The sequence below is a fragment of the Myotis myotis genome, unplaced genomic scaffold, assembly GCF_014108235.1.
Source record: "Myotis myotis isolate mMyoMyo1 unplaced genomic scaffold, mMyoMyo1.p scaffold_m19_p_3, whole genome shotgun sequence".
NCBI classification, from domain to species: Eukaryota; Metazoa; Chordata; class Mammalia; order Chiroptera; family Vespertilionidae; genus Myotis; species Myotis myotis.
The window spans coordinates 165,323,105-165,338,715 of NW_023416335.1; positions in this window are offsets into that span (position 1 = coordinate 165,323,105).

The window sequence follows — 15,611 nt, forward strand, 5'->3', positions numbered from 1 at the left end:
CCCTATTGGGGATTGAGCGTGCAACCTGGGCATGTGCCCTTGACTGGAATCGAACCTGGGACCCTTCAGCCTGAAGGCAGGCACTCTATCCACGCAGCAAAACCAGCTAGGAAATTATTTGGCTTTTAATAATAAATTGTATCAGTAGGTGTTCTGGTGTTGAAGAATTTTTGCATTCCTGAAATCACCCTACTTAGATAGAGTAGTAAAAACAGAATTAACTTTCATTAGTATTTGACTTAAGAATTTCCTATTTATGTCCATAAGTGAGATAGTATATTTTTTTTCTTGCATTCATCTGGTCTTTTCTTTTTAACAGCCTTAATTACATGTTTCACACATCACAATGTTCACCTATTCAATACAATGTCATGGTCTCTAGCACATTCACAGAGTTGTGCAACCGTCACCACAACCCAATCCCAAAACATTTTCATCACCCCCATTCGTATGGGCAATAACAATCCAAACCCTCCCCCTAGGCAATCACTAATCTATTTTTTGCCCATATAGATTTTTCGCATTTCAGACATTTGATCTTGGCATTAATAGTATGCTTTCTTTCACCTTGTATTTCCTTAAAATATTTTCATTAAAAAGGGGTTTTCTTGAAGGCTTTGTAAAACTCATCTATAAAGTTTTGAGGACTTCTTGTCTTTTGTTGTTTTAGAGGGAAAATTTTGATTGCCAACTTAATACCTTTAATGATTAGTGGTATATTTGGGTTTCATATTTGTTCATGAATCAATTTTAGTAATTTGTAATTTTTGCCCATTATTCATATAATGTATTAAACTTCATTGACTTTTCTTTCTATGTCTATTTCTTTCACCAGGTGAGGGAAGTTTTCTGTTATTATTTTTTTCAAATAGATTTTCAATTTCTTGCTCCATTTTTTATCCTTCTGGCACCCCCATTATGTGAATGTTGGTATGCTTGAAGTTGCCCCAGAGACTCCTTATACTATCTTCATATTTTTACATTCATTTTTTCTTTTTGCTGTTCTGATTGGGTGTTTTTTGCTTCTTTATATTCCAAATTCTTTTTTTTTTATTACTTAAAGTATTACAAAGAGTATTACATATGTCTCCTTTTTTTTTTCTTCCCCGCCCTTGACAATCCCCTGGCCTCCCCTACCCCCCAGTGTCTTATGTCCATTGGTTATGCTTATATGCATGCATACAAGTCCTTCGGTTGATCTCTTACCCACCCCCCTCCTGCCCTCCCACCCTCCCCGGTCTTCCTGCTGTAGTTTGACAGTCTGTTCGAGGCAGCTCTGCCTCTGTATCTACTTTTGTTCATAAGTTTATAATGGTCTTTATTATCCAGAAATGAGTGAGATCATGTGATATTTTTCCTTCATTGACTGGCTTATTTCACTTAGCATAATGCTCTCCAGTTCCATCCATGACGTTGCAAATGGTAAGAGTTCCTTCCTTTTTAGAGCAGCATAGTATTCCATCGTGTAGATGTACCACAGTTTTCTAATCCATTCATCTACTGATGGGCACTTAGGCTGTTTCCAGATCTTAGCTATGGTGAATTGTGCTGCTATGAACATAGGGGTGCATATATCCTTTCTGATTGGTGTTTCTGGTTTCTTGGGATATATTCCTAGAAGTGGGATCACAGGGTCAAATGGGAGTTCCATTTTCAGTTTTTTGAGGAAACTCCATACTGTCTTCCATAGTGGCTGCACCAGTCTGCATTCCCACCAGCAGTGCACAAGTGTTTATATTCCAAATTCTTGATTTGATTCTCAGCATCCTCTACTCTACTGTTGATTCCTTGTAAATTATTCTTTATTTCAGTTAGTATATCCTTCATTTCTGATTGGTCCTTTTTTATGTTGTTGATGTTCTCACTAAATTCCTTGAAGTTCTCTCTAAATTCCTTGAAATGCTCAGTAAGTCCCTGTAAAGTTTGTCAAATTAATTTAAAAACAAATGAGTATATTTTCCAGTTTATTCTAATTAATGCTATTTTTCATTTTACAACTGCAATGTGATGAAAACTTATTTTTTTCTTTCATTCTACTCTTAAGAATTGTCTAGAAAAGTAATTTAAGTAGAGGTTATGTGAGGATGAGGAAAAATAGAGGGTTCTCAGCCAAGGTGCTACAAAGAGTAAGTTGTATCTGCTCTGCAGAAAGTCTCTCAGATAGGGAGTGATTCCAAAGCTATCATCCATAGTTGCGGGATTGCCTGGGGCATCCTTATAACCATTGATTTGAACTCTGTATCTGATAGATTTCTTGCTTCCGTTTTTTAAGTTATTTTTCTGAAGATTTCTCCTGTTCTTTCATTTGTGACATGTTTCTTTGTATCTACATTTTGGCTCTGTTTGTTTTTATGTATTAGGTAGACCTGCTAGATTTTCCAGACTCAGTAGAGTGGCCTTGTGTAGTAGGTGTCCTGTAGGGCCCAGTGGCTCAGCCTCCCCAGGCACCAGAGGTGGGCACCCTTTGTGAGCTGTGTGCACTGTCCTATTGTAGTTTAGCCTTGATTGATGTTGGCATCACTAGGAGGAATTGACCCCTAGCCTAATCAGTTGTGAGGATAGACTGCAACTATAGAAGAGCTGCTGTGTAGGAGCTGATTCTATGGAGTGGGACTTGCTTCAGTGGGGCTTTGGTGCTCACTGAGTCCGCCCCTTAAGTATGTCACTTGGGGAGGTGGTGCGCTGTAATCCAGCATGGTGAAAGCTGACCACCAGGTACACTGGCTCTGGAACCTCCTGAGAAGTGCAAAGTCATCCATTCCCTGTGCTCTCTGCCTGGGGCTACACAGCATGAGCTATAAAGCAATCTGCAGATGGCTGCTACTTGTGTTGGGCTTCGGGGTGCCCAGGAGAGGCCAAGCTGTGAACCAGTGCTTAGCCTGGGGCCACTTATTGAGAGGTATGGGGCATGCTGAGGCCAGCTGCTGTATGTTTGAAAGATTTTAGGAAAGTTCAAAGCATGAGGCATGAGAGACCAGTTGTATGGAAAAGATACTGGAAATGGCCTAGTGGAGCTTACAAGTAAGGAGGGGCAGGGTCTCAGGGGATTACCAGGATGGGGTAAAAAGTATGAGCCAGGTTGATGGAGATTCATATGTGGCAACTGCCTGTTGGCTCTGTGGTAGGGATGGCTCAGCAAAGGAACCTGCCTGCACTTCTGTCTCGGAGAAAGCCTCTATAAAACATGTCTGGTTGTATCTCCTCCAATTCCAAAATTCAGTGCATGGAGTGAGGAAAAAAGTTCTTGCCATATCTCACATTGCTGCATTAACTGCACCATGGAGTCCCCCACAAACAGCCCATCAGGCTCTTTATCTTTACAGTCTAGTATGAATCTGTTGTGCTGAGAAATCCACCTGTCATCTCCTTGAATATTTTCTGCTTTATGTGAAATTGCTGCTGGGTTTGAGTCTCCTTAGCTCATTCTACACTCAGGCAGTAGGCCTGTGCAGGCCCAAGCAGCTGTGACGGCTGCGGGTAGCATGTCTGTAGCTCGCTCAGTCTCAGCGGCCCTCCTTCTCTCTTTTCTGAAAGTTTTTTTTTTTTTTAAGGATTAGTATTTTTTTGTTTAAGTATGACCAAATGCACCAGTAAAACTATCAGGACCTTTAGTTTCCTTCCAGTTCATAATTCCACATTCAATTTCTTTAGTTAATATAGTGTTATTTAGGTTTTCTATATTTTCTTGTAATTTAGTAATCTATGTCTTTTAAAGAATTTGTCTATTTCATCTAAACCAGCAGTTCTCAACCTGTGGGTTGTGACCCTTTGGGGGGTCGAATGACCCTTTCACAGGGGTCGCCTAAATACATCCCGCATATCAAATATTTACATTACGATTCATAACAGTAGCAAAATTACAGTTATGAAGTAGCAACGAAAATAATTTTATGGTTGGGGGGTCACCACAACATGAGGAACTGTATTAAAGGGTCGTGGCATTAGGAAGGTTGAGAACCACTGACTAAACTGTTAAATTCATTGACATAAAACTGTTCATAACATTCTTATTAGCTTTTGAGTATATGAAGGATCTATATTGATGCACTTTTTTATTTTTATTCCTAATATTGGTAATTTGTCTTTTCACATTTTCCCTTAATCAATCTAGTGAAGGTTTATTGACTTGATATGTTTAAAAAAATAGTTTTGGGTTTAATTCATTTTCTCTTTTGTTTGCTGTTTTCTATGTCTTGACTTCTGCTTTTCATTATTGCCTCTTCATATTTATTTTGAGTATAAGTTGATTTTCTTTTTCTCACTTCTTAAGGCAGAAATTTAGACCACTGATTTTAGACTTTTTCCCTCCTAATAGAGCATTTAACTTAACTGCAAGTATTAATTTAGCTTTATCCCACAAATGTTGATGTTTTCATTTTCATCCAGTTAAAACAATATTTCCCTATTTTCTTTGTGGTTTCTTCTTTGACCCATGGGTTATTTGAAAGTGTGTTGTTTGATATTTAAAATTTTGAATTTTCCAGATATGTTTATTACTGATTTGTAATTTAGTTCTACTGTGATCAATTTGCTTAATGGCCCAGCATAATTCTAGCTTGAGACAGTTGCATGTATTCTTGAAAGACGCAATCAAACTGCTAGAACCAAAATCCTCAACAAAATCTTAGCAAATCGGATCCAGCAGTACATCAGAAAGATCATACACCATGACCAAGTAGGATTTATCCCAGGGATGCAAGGATGGTACAATATCCGCAAATCAATAAACGTGATACATCACATAAACAAATTGAAAGAAAAAAACCACATGGTCATATCAATTGATGCAGAAAAAGCATTCGACAAAATTCAACACCCATTTTTGATAAAAGCTCTCAGCAAGGTGGGAGTAGAAGGATCATACCTCAACATAATAAAAGCCATATATGACAGGCCCACAGCCAACATCATACTCAATGGACAAAAACTAACACCATTTCCCCTAAGAACAGGAACAAGACAGGGATGCCCCCTCTCACCACTCCTGTTCAACATAGTACTGGAAGTGTTAGCCTTTGCAATTCGGCAAGAAGAAGAAATAAAAGGCATCCAAATTGGAAAAGAGGAAGTAAAACTGTCCTTATTTGCAGACGACATGATATTATACATACAAAACCCTAGAGACTCCATCAAAAAGCTACTGGACTTAATACATGAATTTGGCAATGTAGCAGGATACAAAATTAACCCCAAGAAATCCGAGGCATTTCTATACACCAATAGTGAACTTTCAGAAAGAGAGATTATAAAAACAATCCCGTTTACCATCGCACCAAAAAAATTAAGCTACCTAGGAATAAACTTAACTAAAGAGGTAAAAGACCTCTACTCAGAAAACTACAGGACGTTGAAAAAAGATATAGAGGAAGACATAAACAGATGGAAGAACATACCGTGTTCATGGATTGGTAGAATCAACATCATTAAAATGTCCATACTACCCAAAGCAATCTATAAATTCAACGCACTTCCCATTAAAATACCAACGGCATACTTCAGAGATCTAGAACGAACTCTCCAAAAATTCATCTGGAATAAAAAAAGACCCCGAATAGCTGCAGCAATCCTGAAAAAGACCAAAGTAGGTGGGATCTCAATACCAGATATCAAGATGTCTTACAAAGCCACTGTTCTCAAAACTGCCTGGTACTGGCACAAGAATAGGCATATAGATCAATGGAATAGAATAGAGAGCCCAGAAATCGGCCCAAGCCAATATGCTCAATTAATATTTGACAAAGGAGGCAAGAACATACAATGGAGCCAAGATAGTCTCTTCAATAAATGGTGTTGGGAAAATTGGACAGATATATGCAATAAAATGAAACTAGACCACCAACTTACACCATACACAAAAATAAACTCAAAATGGATAAAGGACTTAAATGTACGACAGGAAACCATAAAAATTCTAGAAGAATACAAAGGCAACAAAATCTCAGACATATGCCGAAGCAATTTCTTCACTGATACAGCTCCTAGGGCACTTGAAACGAAAGAGAAAATGAACAAATGGGACTACATCAAAATAAAAAGCTTCTGCACAGCAAAAGAAACCATCAACAAAACAACGAGAAAACCCACTGTGTGGGAAAACATATTTGCCAATGTCATATCTGATAAGGGCCTAATCTCCAAAATTTATAGGGAACTCATACAACTTAACAAAAGGAAGATAAACAATCCAATCAAAAAATGGGCAAAGGACCTAAATAGACACCTTTCAAAGGAGGACATTCAGAAAGCCAAGAGACATATGAAAACATGCTCAAAGTCACTAATCATCCGAGAGATGCAAATCAAAACAACAATGAGGTACCATCTCACACCTGTCAGACTGGCTATCATCAACAAATCAACAAACGACAAGTGCTGGAGAGGATGTGGAGAAAAAGGAACACTTGTGCACTGCTGGTGGGAATGCAGACTGGTGCAGCCACTATGGAAGACAGTATGGAGTTTCCTCAAAAAACTGAAAATGGAACTCCCATTTGACCCTGTGATCCCACTTCTAGGAATATATCCCAAGAAACCAGAAACACCAATCAGAAAGGATATATGCACCCCTATGTTCATAGCAGCACAATTCACCATAGCTAAGATCTGGAAACAGCCTAAGTGCCCATCAGTAGATGAATGGATTAGAAAACTGTGGTACATCTACATGATGGAATACTATGCTGCTCTAAAAAGGAAGGAACTCTTACCATTTGCAACGTCATGGATGGAACTGGAGAGCATTATGCTAAGTGAAATAAGCCAGTCAATGAAGGAAAAATACCACATGATCTCACTCATTCATGGATAATAGAGACCATTATAAACTTTTGAACAATAATAGATACAGAGGCAGAGCTGCCTCAAACAGATTGTCAAACTGCAGCAGGAAGGCCGGGGAGGGTTGCGGGGCAGAAGGTAGGGGGGTAAGAGATCAACTAAAGGACTTGTATGCATGCATATAAGCATAACCAGTGGACATAAGACATTGGGGGATAGGGGAGGCTAGGGGACTGTCTAGGGCGGGGGGATAAAATGGACACATATGTAATACCTTTTGTAATACTTTAAGCAATAAAAAAAAAAAAGAAAAAAAGATGTTAATCAAGAAAAAACAAAAAAAAAACCAAAAAAAACTGCTAGAAGATTGTTTGCAATACATGTAATTTACAAAAGATTAATAAACAGAACATACATTATAAAGAACTCCTACAAATCAAAAAGAAAAGCTAAAGCAACTCAATAGAAAAGTGGGCAAAGATAGAAACAGGCATTTTACAGAGGAGAAAGCATATGTAGCCAATAAAATATGAAGAAATGTTGAATTTCATTAATAATGAGGAAGTTGCAAATTAAGACCATAGAGAAAAATCATTCATCATTCATGTAGCTGTCTAACAAAACCAGGTGTTGGCAAGGATGTGTAGCAAGGGGAAGCATCTTATACACTTATACACTGCTGCTGGCTGCTAAAAGTATTTACTAGCACAACTACTTTTGCAATTTGGCATTATCTTATAAAGATGAATATTTATATATTCTATGGCTCAATAATTCTAATCCTAGAGAAACTCTTAAAAATGTGCACCAGAAGTAATGTACAGGATGTTCATGGCAGCATTGTTCAGGGAAGCAAAAAAGAAAAAAGGGTGCACAAGGGGAGAAACAACTCAAATTTCCATTCACAAGAAAAAAGATAAACTCAGTGCCTCTGCATGCTCAGTCAGCAAAATGAAAAATGGGGTTATTGAATAACAGATCACCGCAAATTTAGTATCTTAGAGCAGGCAAATTTATTATCTCACAGTTTCTGTGGGTCAGAAATCCAGGCATGAACCAGTTTGGTCCTCTGCTCAGGGTCTCATCAGGCTGAAATCAAAGCGTGAGCCATGACTATAATCTCATCTGAGATTCAAGGTCCTCCTTCAAAGTCTGCTAACAATGTAATCGTTCGCAGAATTCAATTTCTTGTGACTGTAGGACTGAGGTCCCCACTTTCTTGCTAGCTGTCAGCCAGGGACTGCTTTCAGCCCCTAGGGGCCACATTTAGTTTCTAGCCATATGACCCCCTCACTATATGACAGCTTCTAATTAGTCTCTCTGATGTCAGGAAGAGCCCACTTATTTGGACTCACCTGCTTAGGTCAGTGCAATTCAAGATAATCACCCTTTTGATGAACTCAAGGTCAACTAATCAGTACCTAAGTGTGGAAGTGAAATTCCACCATATTTACGTCCCACCCATTTTCAAGAGAAGGAGATTATATAGGACGTGTACACCAGGGGGCCAGAATGTTGGGCAACATCTTAGAAATCTGCCTACCACAGCCCTATAATAGGAAAATAATCTTAACCTGATGTGGAAAACAATTTGAGCCCATATTATTCCAGCCATTATATGCTATAGGCATTTATCATCTCAGAAGAACTTTTAACCCAGCTTCTAACTCTTTCTACCACTTTCTGGGTATTAGATGGTGCCAGGTATTTGTCTACAATGATTCAACAATCTGGTCTACTTAAAATAGAAATTAAGAGTTAGCAATAATAGAAGTAAACATTATATTTTCTGTAACTTATAAATAAAAGGTATTAATAAACAGCTAAATTAAGAAACTCTACTATCAATGAGAAGTCTGCTTAGAGTAAGTTTTTGTACTATTTGTTAAAATGACAGTTTGGTATTACACCACTTTGAAGCTGTCCTAGTGTAACATAATATTTCACAAGTGACCCAGTCTTGATGCCATGGCTATAACTCTCTATTCCCCTTCTCTGGCAATATGTCAGCCTTTCACCCCAGCTACTACCCTTATCAGGCTCTCACACTCCTGGGTTACAATACACACATACCCAACTTCCAGAGTCCCCAGATACCTGCAACCCAGGGATACCCTCTTCTTTCTTAGGCCTGCAGAAATTTTGAAACTAGTGGCCTGGTACATGAAATTCGTGCACTTGGGGCCAGGGACGGGGGTGTCCCCCAGCCTGGCCTGTGTCCTGTCACAGTACAGGAGCCCTGCAATCCATTGCCCCAAAGAGGTAGGCCCTGCCCACCCATCCGGGGCTCCTGGATGGATTGCCCCAAAGAGGTAGGCGAGAGCCGGGGGAGGCCTGTGGACCCCAGGGCCAGGCCGTGGCAGAGGCCTGCAGACCTCTGCGTGCCTGCGGACCCCGGCAGGGCCCCCGGGCTGGGCCTGCGGTGGAGGGGCCTCTCTGGGCACCTGCGGACCCCCAGCCGGGGCGCAGTGGAGAGGCCTCTCCACCATGGCCCCGCCCCCAGCCCTGATGCTGCAAGTCCCCTCCCACAGGCGCCTGCTGTGCATGCAGCCTGCTGATCAGTCATTACTGTGACCGTCTCCCAACCAATTTGCATATTACCCTATTGTTAGTATAGATACCCAATTCCCAGGAAGCCTGTGAAGCCTAGCTAACTCCATCCTAGCTAACTTTATTCTGTTTGCCATACATAAGCATCTCCTGCAGTTCCAGCTCACTGTTACCCTGTCCTTGGGTGCAACCCGCTTGTGATCCTGCATGACAGCATTCTCTAGTTTGCAGCTGTAAGTAACAAAGAGTTCTGCCTTTCATCTATCTGCCTTTGAGTTGTGTCTCACCATCAAAAAAAAAATCTTAAAATCTTATAAAACATCTAGCCTTAACCTGATTACAACACCAGTTGTTACTGACAGCTCCCTACATCGGTCCACTATTTGCACTGACTACAAATTATTTCTGCCAAGTAATGCCTATTACCAACATCTTGCCTTTGACTAGTGCTTCACAAGTTTTACACCATATGTCTACATTTTCACTTAATTTAATTCTCACAACAGCTTTTCGGGAAAAGAAGAGTGACATTAATACCAATTTGATAGATGAGGTTAAGGCTCTAATATGTCACCAGAAGCACAGCCAGAACTAAAAAACCAACTCTTTTATTTTAGTTCTTAGTTTAGTGCTATTTCTAGCACATCTTTATGCCCACTATTTAATTTAGCAGTCTTTTTTGTTTTGTTAATCCTCACTAGAGGATATTATTTTCCACTGATTTTTAAGTGAGAGTGGAAGGGAGGGACAGGAAGAAAGAGAGAGAGAGAGAGAGAGGAGAGTGATCAATGTGAGAGAGACACATCGATTGGTTGCCTCCTGCACGCACACCAACCGGGGTCAGGGATTGAACCTGCAACCCAGGTACATGCCCTTGACTGGGAATCAAACCTGAGACCCTCTGGTCCAGGAACCGAGGCTCCAACTTCTGAGCCACACCGAGTCTTTTTAATTATAAATGTCCTACTTAAAGAGCACACAATAAACTGTTACCATCTTGTAAGGCCACTTCTTCCCTCCCCCTCAATATCAAGGACAGGAGGATTTAAATGTGAGCTACAGAACTTGTTAAGCCTTGCCACCACCACCACCCATTGTCAAGCAGGATTTCAGAGGCCCTCAGAGCTCTGGCACTTTTGGAAAGATAGCCCCTCTAGCCTAACTCAGTCCACAATAGGATTGAAGAAGACCCACACAGCTCAGCACACTTCTGGTGAAGTCATCATCCTACCACACACACCTCATCTACTCAAGCCCCATCAACCTTTACACCTCACCTCACTGCTGACAAGCCCAGTCTCAAGAAGGGGGCTATAATTAGAGTGCTAATTCCAGCATGCCCTATATCTCTGCTTACAACACTCACCAGAGGAATCCTTTGCCTCCAGGCCATCCCTCACCATGAAGATTCTTGCCCTAGTATAGTCCCTACATTGCCTAATTTGAATCAAACTAACCCCCAAAACAGCCTCTAACTCAGTGATGGTGAACCTATGACACACAAACTTATTTTTTTGGTTGATTTTTCTGTGTTAAATGGCATTTAAATATATAAAATAAATATCAAAAATATAAATCTTTGTTTTACAATGGTTGCAAATATCAAAAAATTTCTATATGTGACATGGCACCAGAGTTAAGTTAGGGTTTTTCAAAATGCTGACACGCTGAGCTCAAAAGGTTCGCCATCACTGCTTTAACTCCTTCCACTGAGACCTCTGGAATTTAGGGTTGGTCATTAACACAATCCCTTGCTATAGACTGAATGTTTGTGTCTCTTCCCACCCAATATTCATATGTTGAAACCTAACCCTCAATGTGATGGTATTTGGAGGTGGGCCTTCAGGAGGTGATTATATCTTGAAGGCAAAGCCCTCATGAATGGGATTAGTGCCCTCATAAAAGAGATTCCAGAGAGTTCCCTCACCCCTTCCACCATGTGAAGACACAGTGAAAAGACGCTGAATCTGACAGCACTTTGATCTTAGACTTCTCAGCCTCCAGAAATGTGAAAATTAAATGTTCATTGTTCATAAGACACTCAGTCTATGGTTACTCATTACAGCAGCCCGAACAACAAAGACACTCTTATATTCTTCAACCTCTTTGATAGATGTTTCTTTCACCTCCATTATCTAACTGAAACCTGGCTACCCTTTGAGGACCAAGCACACTTCCCTTGCAGTCCTCTCTAGGGGTGGCTATTTTTTCTCCTACGAATTATATACCAATGCTTTACAAACATTAAATTGCTACCCATTCGTGTGTAGTATAAATGGAATACTTTTAAAATAAAGTAATAAAGTAGAAAACATTAGTATATGCTGCATGTAGTTAAGATGCATATTGTTTCATGAAAGTTTTGTTTCGATTGGATAAGTGATTGCTTTCAAATAAATATTTATATTCAAATAAATATCTATATGAAAATCACTGCTTTACACCACCTAAGGTTAGAAGTAGAGGAAGTGTTCTCTTTGCTGCCTCAAGTACCAGTTCCCTCCTTCCTCCCTAAGTAATGCTCTGCTACTTTGAAGCACATACCATCAACCCTTTCCGCACACTGCCCTTCCTTATTATTATCACCTACCATACCTCTGGTGATTCTCCTTCTTTCATTAAAGACTCCCTCAACTGGATTGCTATTTCACTCTCCACAACCCCATCATCATTCCTGGTGACTTCAATATCTATGTGGACAATTCATCTTATGCCCTGGGTTAAATTGCACAAGTGTGATTATTAAAATACTGAAATATTTTCACAGCCCTTGGCACCTCCAGGACCCGGCACCAGCGCTTTAACCTACATTCATTTTGATGGATTCATGTCCATGCTATTACCAATAGTTAAATACTTTGAATACTATCCCACCTAACTCCCTAGGGCCTAGCCTCTCAGCTCCTTGACTTTCTCTTACCTTAAATGATATTTTCCATCACTGCAGAAACTCACTCTTATAAGTCATTACCAACAACTGCAACCCCTCCCTATCTCCAGTTCAAGCACCCCACTTTGCCACCTACATCTTCAGCTCACTCCATTCCAATAGTAGGTCTACCTCATTGAGACTCAAGAATACATTTATCGCCCTGACCGGTTTGGCTCAGTGGATAGAGTGTCAGCCTGAGGACTGAAGGGTCCTGGGTTCAATTCCGGTCAAGGGCATGTACCTTGGTTGTGGGCACATCCCCAGTGGGAGGTGTGCAGGAGGCAGCTGATCGAAGTTTCTCTCTCATCAATGTTTCTAACTCTCTATCCCTCTCCCTTCCTCTCTGTAAAAAATCAATAAAATATATTTTTTTAAAAAGAATACATTTATTTTTCATCCCATCTTGGCACTGTCCATCACCTACTAAAGTCCTCTTTTCACCCATTATCCAGCTTCAATTCCTAGGTGTTATCATTTATTGAATTCTTACTATGCATTAAGTTGTTTATTTACATCACCTTATTCACTTTTAAAACAACCTGACAAAGTATGTATAATGACATCCATTTTATTAACAAACACACACACACACAAGTCTGCCCAAGATTATAGAAATAAAAAGTAGAGGTTCTACAATTTTAAATGGCTGAACCACTATTTCCTTAACCTTAAACTAGGGATAAAGATAATTTAACTCATTGAGTTGTGAAGATCACATGTACACAAACGCACTTTGTACATTGTAAAGTGTTCTACAAATGTTAGTTATAATTATTAACTACTGACTAGACAGGCCCTTAACCCTTTCTCTCCACAGGAGTCCTAACCTGAAACTTCCCTCAGCCTTCCTCTTTCCTTTATAGTCATGGACAATAGAGGAGGCAAAAATTTCCACTGCTCTGTGGATAGAAAATTCATCTCTGATGTCAAGCTTCAAACCTTTGAATGGAAGAAAAGCAGTGTCATAAATAGTGGTTAGGTCCTAATTAGTAATTGAAGGTATGGTTTCATTATGGAGAAACAAGCTTTCATAAGCCAAGCTGATAATTCATTACAAAAAATAAGACTAATAAAGGAACTTTTATAACACAATCCCAAATTGATGAACACTTTCTTATTCAAACCACATCAGAACAAAAGTTCAGAAATGAAGGAGCCAAGACTGACAGGCAAGAGACTCAATCTCTTAAGGTTTTTTCAAGTCCTGTAGAGAACTTGGAACCTTAAGTGTCTGGGGTGCTCTTCCTGAGCCCCAGGAAGAACATTGCTGTGTTCCAAGAACTCTGTATTCCACCTGCTAGAATCTGGCTATTGGCCAGTTCATCCCATTCTGTTGTTCCAAACTCTATCAGCAGGGCAGCCAAGGATCAAGAATGGTATAATTAGACCCACTGGGTATATCACTTCCTTATAGTACTAAATATAGTGACTCCCTATTACTTGACATGGCAAATAAAAATCCCTGACCCACTGTCTAATCTTTCTGTCAATTTCCCCATTTCATTTTTTTCTATAGACATCCCCACAATTCTGTTCTTCATCCCATAGCATGCCACACAGCATGTCCATTTCTCCCTTCTGATTCTATCCAAGATGCTCTTCCAACATGTTGCATTCAAAGCTGATCTTGAAACAATTCCACCAGAAAGTCTTAAAAAGATGGAATCATCTGCCTACTACTCAGTGCATGCTTAATTACTCCACCTTGTAACATTACTAGTATGTAGGAGTTTGGACTTGTCCATATGTTACTGTGAAAGGTTAAGATACCACTCTGGTGACTGGTGCACCAGATTATAAGTCTAAGGCCAGGCCCAATTCCCAATTTTGCCTTTTGGCTCACTTAAGGCCCTGAACTCATGCTGAGATATGCTGAGATAATATCTACACCCCACAGTTTCTTGATTAACAGCTAAAGAGATGGCACATTAAAAGCATAATATAAAGGTATTTCACCTCCCCCCAGTGATGTTTAAGAGAAGGTTCTGGCATAAAGTAGATATTTATTAAATATTAATGACTCATTATGGTGCCATTAGGCCAAAGCTTACTTTTCTCAGTTTTGTTTGTTTTGGATACAGTCTCACATCAGTTTATTTCCCAAAGAAGAGAGTCTATGCTGTTTCTCATATATATCTACCTGCCAGCTCTCCCCAAATATTCCTTTCAGGTAAAGTCAGATTTAGGTACTTGGTTATGTTCAATTTAATATTGTGTGGCAGAGGCAATGCTAAGTGTTCATCAAACCCCATTTCCTTTTCTACTAGGCACACACACTTCACTTCCCAGCCACCCCTGCAGTTAGGCTGGGCCATGTGACCACACACCTGAATTCTGGCTAAGGGAATAGGGTGAAAACATGCACACCATTTCCAGGGCTGGCCCCTGATACCTCAGGCACAGCTCTCCTCCCTTATCTGAGGCCTACAGATTGGATGATTCCAAGGCAACAGGGGATGTGGAGCCACAAGGTAGAAGCAGCCTGAAGTAGACACCCCACCCACCGGCCCCACTACACACTCTGACTTGTGTGAAACAGGCCTTTATTGTGTTAAGCCACAGAGATCTGGTATTGTTAGCCTGCCCTATTGTTAGTAATACGCCTTGTATTTCTCACCAGTGCTATCAATGAAAACAACCCCTGGACTTAGTTCCAGGACCTGAGATACAAATCTTGACTCTAACACTCCCCCCTCCCCCCATATCCTAGAATCTGCTCTATACCCTTTCCCAAGTGCATGTCTAGCACATTCTCCTCCTCCTCATTATGGAGCCCTCCCCACTCTTCTGCCTCAAGACTTCTGCGAGCTCTTCTCTGACCTCTCTCCCATACATGTTCACTTCTTTGCTCCCAGTGCGAAGTATATTCCTCCATTTTAGCATCCATTACATTTCATTGCAAATATTTGTTGGCTGAGTCCTTAAATCCACAGACAGTTCCTTTGCAGCCATGGGCAAACTACAGCCCGCGGGCCGGATCCGGCCCATTTTGAAATGAATAAAACTATTGAAAAAAAAGACCGTACCCTTTTATGTAATGATGTTTACTTTGAATTTATATTAGTTCACACAAACACTCCATCCATGCTTTTGTTCCGGCCCTCCGGTCCAGTTTAAGAACCCATTGTGGCCCTCGAGTCAAAAAGTTTGCCCACCCCTGCTCTAGGGTCTTTGACTCCCAGCATTTAGTTACAGTGCCTGTCACATAGGAAAAAAAATAAATATATGTTAAAGGAATGCTTGTCACCTATGACCTTAAGTGAGTTACATATTTTTGAAGTTTGTTAGATTTTACAGAGAAGTTGTGGTGAGAAATAATGCAATTTGTAGATTATAAAGAAGATTCTAATGG